Source organism: Helobdella robusta (genome assembly GCF_000326865.2).
Source record: "Helobdella robusta unplaced genomic scaffold HELROscaffold_1, whole genome shotgun sequence".
Lineage (NCBI taxonomy): Eukaryota > Metazoa > Annelida > Clitellata > Rhynchobdellida > Glossiphoniidae > Helobdella > Helobdella robusta.
The window spans coordinates 10,446,563-10,454,805 of NW_008703570.1; positions in this window are offsets into that span (position 1 = coordinate 10,446,563).

An 8,243-nucleotide genomic window follows, 5' to 3' on the forward strand; every position below is an offset into this window, starting at 1 on the left:
ATCGTGGAGAAAACTTGATGAAAATCTGTTTTTTTCGTATGTTGCAAATTCTTCGTTATCAAAGCCACGTCAGAGTCACGACGTAAATTTTGAATTTGAACTTTTCAATGATGAGATGAAGAAAATTGTTGATAAAGTTGCGCCTCTTCACTTTATAGAACACAGATGCGATTTGATAACTCCTTGGTTTGATGATGAAAGCAGAGCAGTTAAAAAACTTTGTCGACAGAAAGAAAGGAAATATAGAAAATATTTATCATCTGCCTGTCGGAGTGAGTGGATTGCTGCTTTGCGAAATAAAACTAAATGTTTCTCTAAAAAAAGAAATTGTTATTGGAAAACACTGGTAAAGGAAAACGACGGAAACCCTAAAAATTTGTGGAAAGTAATTATTAAATCATTTGCAAAAATTATGATAATGAATCGTCTCAGGAACATGTAGACATCACTTGTTCTCAATTTATTGATCATTTTGAAGAAAAAATCAACAAAATAAAACGAGACACCAAAGTAGTTGACAAACCAGTTTTTGATGGATGTAAATTAAACAGTGGCTCTTTGTTTTCAAATTTTGCAGTGGTTTCAGAAGATGTAAAAAAAATTGTTCTTAAACTGCCATCTAAATCTTGCATGTTAGACGTCCTGCCTACTCACATTTTGAAAAAACATATAGACCTCTTCATCTCGTTTCTCACAAGTTTAGTTAATTTATGTTTGTGTGCTGGAGCACTTCCTGTTTCTTGCAAGCATGCGGTTGTGATACCCATCTTGAAAAAAACAAACGCAGATTTTAATGAGCTCGGAAACTACAGACCAATATCTAACATTTGTTTCATCTCCAAAATCATAGAACGTGTCGTAGTAGGTGAACTTGTAAATCATTTAAATAAACATAATTTGTTCCCGATTTATCAATCTGGATATAAACGTTACCATTCTACAGAGACGGCATTGTTATATATCTTGTCCGAATTATTTGCCTCCATCGACAAACAGAATATTGCTCTACTCGCATTTTTGGACATGAGTGCAGCGTTTGACTGTGTCGATCATCAAATTCTATTGAACAGATTAATTCACGACTTTGGCATTGCTGGAACTGTTATCAAGTGGTTCGACTCCTATTTGACTGGAAGGACTCAACAGGTATTTTTCAAAGGGCATCTGTCTAGTGTAAAAACAAAGTCATCCGGAGTGCCACAAGGTTCAATACTTGGACCTATTTTGTTCATACTGTATACAGCTGATGTATTTAATGTAATTGATACTTTTGGTTTTTCTTATCATGCATATGCCGACAACATTCAAATAATAGTCAGCAGTGAACCAGATCAGTTCGAAAGTGCAGTTGAAAGACTAATAAAATGTTTGGCTGAAGTTGACGCATGGATATCAAAAAATTGTCTAAAACTTAATCAAAATAAATCACAGTTTTTACCAGTGGGCACCTGGCAGCAGCTATCAAAAGTCAAAATTGATTCAATAATGATTGAAGATAATGAGATAAAATTTTGCAAGAAGGCTACCAATTTGGGATGTATTTTTGACACTAAATTAAAACTTTGTGACCACATAAAATCGCAATCTAAATCATGTTCAGCACAACTTCAACAAATACACCGAATAAGAAAATATCTGGATCAAACTGTAACACAATTATTGGTTCATGCGTTTGTCCACTCGAGATTGGATTATTGCAACAGTCTGTTTTATGGGTTGCCAGAAAGGTCTATCGCTGACCTCCAGTCTATTCAGAACAGAACTGCAAAGGTGATTGTTAGAGGCAGAAAATACGATCATGAGACGCCAATTCTGAATAGCCTCCATTGGCTAACAGTGAAGAAACGAATTTTTTACAAAATATGCGTCATTATGTACAAGGCCATAAACGGACAACTCCCAGAATACCTGGCTGATAGATTTATAAAGAAGCCGCTGTCTTCGACTGGCAGACGCATGCGATCAGATGACGTCAATTTGTTGATTGTACCAACTACGCAGCTGCAGACATCGTCTAGAGACATTGCAGTGTCGGGACCAATCGTCTGGAATAGTCTGCCAATGTCGATGAGAATGTCAAAGATGAACATTGTTGATTTCAAAAAGAATTTGAAAACTTATCAAATTTGCGATGAACGATTGTAATTGATTGTATCATATCGTCTATTGTTAGGATGTACATTATTTCACTGTTCGTTTATTTTTCTTTTTTCAATAGCGCTTGTGAGAGATATTTATTTTAATAGGCGCTTTATAAGTGTTTGATAATAATAATAATAATACATACATACATACATACATACATACATACATACATACATACATACATACATACATACATACATATATACATACATACATACATACATACACACATACTTACATACATACATACATACATACACACACACTTAGACAAACACACATACACAAGAATCTAAGTGTAGGCAACGACATTTTAAAAAAAAATGCATGCATACAGGCAATGATATGATAATATAACGTTGAATGCGAAATAAAATTCTCTTAAAAATTTCAGATCCATAAATTATAATACACAACTATGATCTGCCAAGCATGTCTGCCAGCTAACAAAAAATAATAATAATAGATAGGATTACTATGTGATAATAATGATGTAAATGATTTATGTTATGCTTATTAGATTTAGAACTATTTAATAATAAATAAAATAATTAATTACCCTAAAAAAACTCAAAATAACTACTATGGTCGGTCATGGCCAGCAGTAGCAATAGAAGATGGAAGCATTAAAAATGACAGATCGAGCCATAAATATGTCAGTTTCGCTGTGACCATTTTAAAAATAACAACTTTATGGTAATGAAAGAAATGTTTTAATTTTTCTTCAGATGTTAATCGAGAAGTTGAAAAAATGATGGTAACCTTGATAAAGATGATGATGAAGAAGAAGAAGGAGAAGATGATGATAATAATGGTGATAATTATAGTCAAGATGATGCTGATGTCCATGATACTGAATGTGATAATGGTGATGACGATGGTGAGAGTGATCATGTAGAGATAGACTCAAATGATGGACAATAGTGGTGTAGAGATGATATATGGGAAACAATGTTTGTGGAGGTATTGAAAGAATTGTGATAAAAAAAAGTTAAGATATATATACATACATAGATAGATATATACAAAGATCATTGATAATAGATATATAGGTGTATATATATATAAATATATATATATATATATATATATATTATATATAGAGACATACATACATACATAGATAAACACAGATATACATAGACCAGCGGTTTTCAACATATCAGGCCTGCATTTTCTTCAACTCCAATAATCTCTTTATACATAATAATTTAATAGTCCTTCGAGTTTCAACACAAAAATGTTGTGTCTAATACATCTGCTAGATGAACACCAATATAACAAATGTACGCAAGTAAAATGGATAGAAGAATGGATGGACAGATGGATGGATGGATGGATGGATGGATGGATGGATGGATGGATGGATGAAAAAATGAAGAACTAATAGATGGATGGATGGATAGAAAATGAACAGAATGTTTGATGAATGAATGGATGAATAGAAAGATTAATGAACAAACATAAAAACAAAGACCTGAATAGACTTAATAATAGAAAGAAAAATTAAAAAAAAATAAATAAAGTGATGGATTGATAAACAAATGAATAGTTGAAGATGGACACATAAATGGATGGATGGATGGATGGGTGGATGGATGGATGGGTAAATGAATAAAGGAAAGAATGTTTGCACTCACTCATATGCCATGCACAACTTTAGAAACATCAAAAGATAAAATGTTTTTGAAAAAATAATTTCAAATATCAAGAACAGGCTTGAACATAAAATTTGTTATTCATACCTTATGTGCTCAAAAATACTGCTCTACTTATTAACTGAATTTTGATTACCTAAATAAAATAAAGCAAATATTTAATTTAATATTCTAAAATTATCATTCACAAAACAATTATCAAAAAACTGTTCTGATATAAAAAAAAACTGATCCATTTGTTAAAAAGCAACAAGAAAGCCACAAAAAGAAGAAAAAATTATAAAACCAAATAACAAAAACATCAGTCACTCAAGCCTTTCAAAGTTGTACAAAAAACAAACACCATCCTTTTCATACAGACAACAAACAATAACATCTATTAACAACAAATTATTACCTGAAGCCAACTACAACAAATAATAACAACATCTAAACAACAACAAGCAACATCTAACGAGCAACATACAACCAGCAACATGCAACATCTAACCAGCAAAAGCTAACTAGTTAGCAGCAACAACCAAAACTAGAACAGCTAACATGTAACTGACAGTGACAACCCAGAACAACAGCCAACAATGAAACAATGCAACAAATATGACATGCAACAAAATCTGGCACTAAATAACATGGAAATACAGACTACAATTACCACACAACAATGACAATTTAAAATAAAATATGTGCTTCTTTAAAAAAAAATACTTTAACCTTAGTCATCAAAATCACAGAAAAAACTAAACATTATTCATAATTTCAAAGTAACCAACAAATTAGCCCTGAATTTGGATACATTTCAATAAAGTAATGTATAGAGGATCATTCTGAATACATAAATATCACCTGTGAAACAAAAAAGACAAAAAAAATTCCATGAATCATTCATTTTTTATTATCAGCACTGTACTAGCTCCAAAAAACTGCAATAACATTATTAATAATATTTAGATTAATGGCTAATAAAAGTACTTATAACTATATATATACATATATTTATAATTATATATATATATACTATAATATACTATATACTATATAGTTATAATAATTTTTATCATATAATTTCACATAATAAAACCTGCTGATAAGAATTAAAACAAGTCCAGATATAGCAAACATATCAGCTTGATATAATGTGTACAGTTTGACAAATACAGAGGACTTTAGTTATATAATATATTTATATATTTATTTGTGGTCAATTAATATTTTTCTATTACTTACCTGTTTATTTTTTCATTTAATTATTTAATAACTTAATTAAATATAAACATTTGAATTTTAGTTAAATATGCAATTACTAATTAAATATACAAATTTATTTATAAACATGTCTGGTGCAAACATGTAAGCTGCTAGTAAAAAGTACTAATAAATAATTTCACCATCCAATGCACTAACCTTTCTATCTAATAAGTAACAAACAAACAGGTGATTTAATGAAAAGTGAGGAGTACTGTAATTCTAATCACTTACAATAAAAAAGAAAAATTAATATATATATATAAACATACATGTTTGCATGTATATGAGTGAGTGTATGTATTAGTACACACACACACACACACATATATATATATATATATATAGATATATATATATATATATACATATATGCACATGTACATGTACATATATATATATATATATATATTAATATATATATTAATATACATATATATATATATATGCAATTATTGATGAATTGATCAATTCTTCTAACGGATTTATATATAACTAATCAATGTACTATACAATCCTCGTTTATCTTTATAGTCTCCATCCGTTATGGGTCGGACTTGTACTATACAACAAAACATTATTAATTTTAAAAAATCAGACAGTAATAAACATTTTTGCAGTTATTTAAATTTAACTATAGTCAAAGCTGACTCCAAAATTACATATATGTGAGTGAGTGTGTGTTAACATTAATTAAGCATAATAAATTTCAAAAAATCAGGCAGTAAAAAACATTTTTAGCTGACTCCAAAATTTAACATTAACTTTTAATTTTAAGTTTTAATTAATTAATTGACTCTATTAATTTTGTAACAAAATATAATATAATAATAATATAATTTTGATGCAATAATGAATAATACAAAAAGAAGTAATAAAGTAAAAAAATGCATAGTACACAACCTAACTCACACACACACACACACACACACACACACACACACACACACACACACACACACATATACACATTTACAATTAACATGCTAAAAATAAAAATTCATTCTTCAGCCCAACAAAAACAAAAAACTAAATTAAAATTAAAAACTAAATATATTTACCAGCATTATTAAATGAAAAAAGGGAGATCGACAAAATAAAACACTTTAAACTAACCTAAACAAAATTTTTGACAATAATTTAGCTATTTTGTTTGAAAAACTACACTGCTAATATTAACGTTAGTTAACGTGGAATATAAATATGTAGTAAAAATTAGTTTCAAGCAAACGCGAATAACAAGTAAACATAAAACATGGGCCGCCAAACCTGCCAAACACGAAAAATTTGTCAAAAAAGTTTTAATTCAATAAAAAAAATGATGTTTTATTGGTTTCATTTTGTTTGTTTAAAAATACTGGCAATACCGTTTGAAATATTGCCGATACCAAACTCAATACAAAAATAGTCACGAGGATACACAACATCGACGATAGCCATTCTTCGATATTAACGACAAAGATTAAAGGTTCGAAATTCAGAAATGTCGGTGTTAGATAAAAATTTGTCCTATTCCGATATACGAATCAAATTCCTAATTGAAAACTTTCCGACTCTAGACTTCGACTGCGGATTCCGACTGCCAAAACATTTTTCAACCTTCGCTCAACAATTTTTATTAAATAATTTCCTGATAGAGAAAAAAAATGATAGGCCTACTTCAAAAAACAAATACAATTAGTCAATGTAAATGTTTTTCTTAGTAAAATTATTTAGATTATTCTATATTTATGTTTTGAAATATACTGAAAGATAATAATATAATTTTTGTTATCAAGCACTGTCTGGCTGTTGTACAAATATTGCATTGTTTTTTGTTACCTCGCAGGGGTGAAAATATTTTTTTGATGGCATAATGAGGTAAATTTGAAACTACTGAATAAAATTTAAGTAAAAAAATGGAACATCAAATTTATTTAAGAGTATGAAACGATATAATTGTGACAACATAATTGGTGCATTGAGATCCAAGCAGTTTAAGTTCAGTCTATCGGTGAGAGCGAGAAATAGAATGGTATGACTTAACTTGAACGCAAGGTTAAAGGCATATATATATATATATATATATATATATACATATTATTAAAATAATGTTATATTTTAGATATATCTGTTCCATCTATATATAATGTTATAATAACAATGTTATTTTCTATATATATAGTTTAAGGTCTTTTACATCCTTCCTAGGTTCAGAGGAATCAGCAGCATCGTATACGAATACATGCTAAACAACGCATCCAAACGAAGCATGTGATAGCCAGGCGGTGATCTTTTTGTCAAAACCAAATCGAACTCGGCACTGCGAAACAGCACCATGCGACCTTAACAACTAGGCCATCACACTGCCTAAAAAATTTGCGCTTGCCAGGAGTCGAAACTGGAATCTTCTGATCCGTAGTCAGACGCGTTATTTATTGCGCCACAAGCCCTTGTCTAGGTCAAGGTCTCATTTCAATTCCGATGTGTAATACAATGCTCCTCCATGAATTGTGGAGACAGGTTTTTGTATTCTTTATATAAATCTATAAACGTTAGTTTTTTTTTTATAACAGTTCGCTACTGAATGATCATATTATTGCGTTCATTTCATTATGATAAGAAATTATGTAAAAATTTTACTTATATGACTTATTATAATATAAGTCCATAAATAAGCCTTTTCCAATAAAATTTTTACAAAATTGAATTTACTTTATTTGCCAAAAATATTTATGAACACAAAGTTGATCAATTGTAGGTAATCAATGAAGAAACCGTAAAGAATAGTTTATGTAGCATCACTGTTGACCAATTGCTTCGGTAACGTGCACGGTTGTTTGTTTGCATTTTTTTCTAATTAGTAGTACGGCGCGTGTGTACAAACGAACGAACGACTAATTTTTTTTTCTTTCTAGGAAAGCCACGGATTCCAGGCTTGCCCTTCGTTTTTTACGATTTTTGTAATATATATATAAATGTATATATAAATATATAAATATCTTATAAATATATATTTGTAAATATTTCGTATTGCTGGTTTATTGTTTGTTTCTTTACATTACAACACGTTTAGGCTGGTTAGCTTTAGAGATTTTGGATTTGATATATTTTTTTTATATTTTAATTTTTTTAAATCAATAATAATTTTACTTAATTTTTTTATTAAATAAATAAATATAATAAATAAATGAGCAAATTAATTGTTAGTGTTCTATT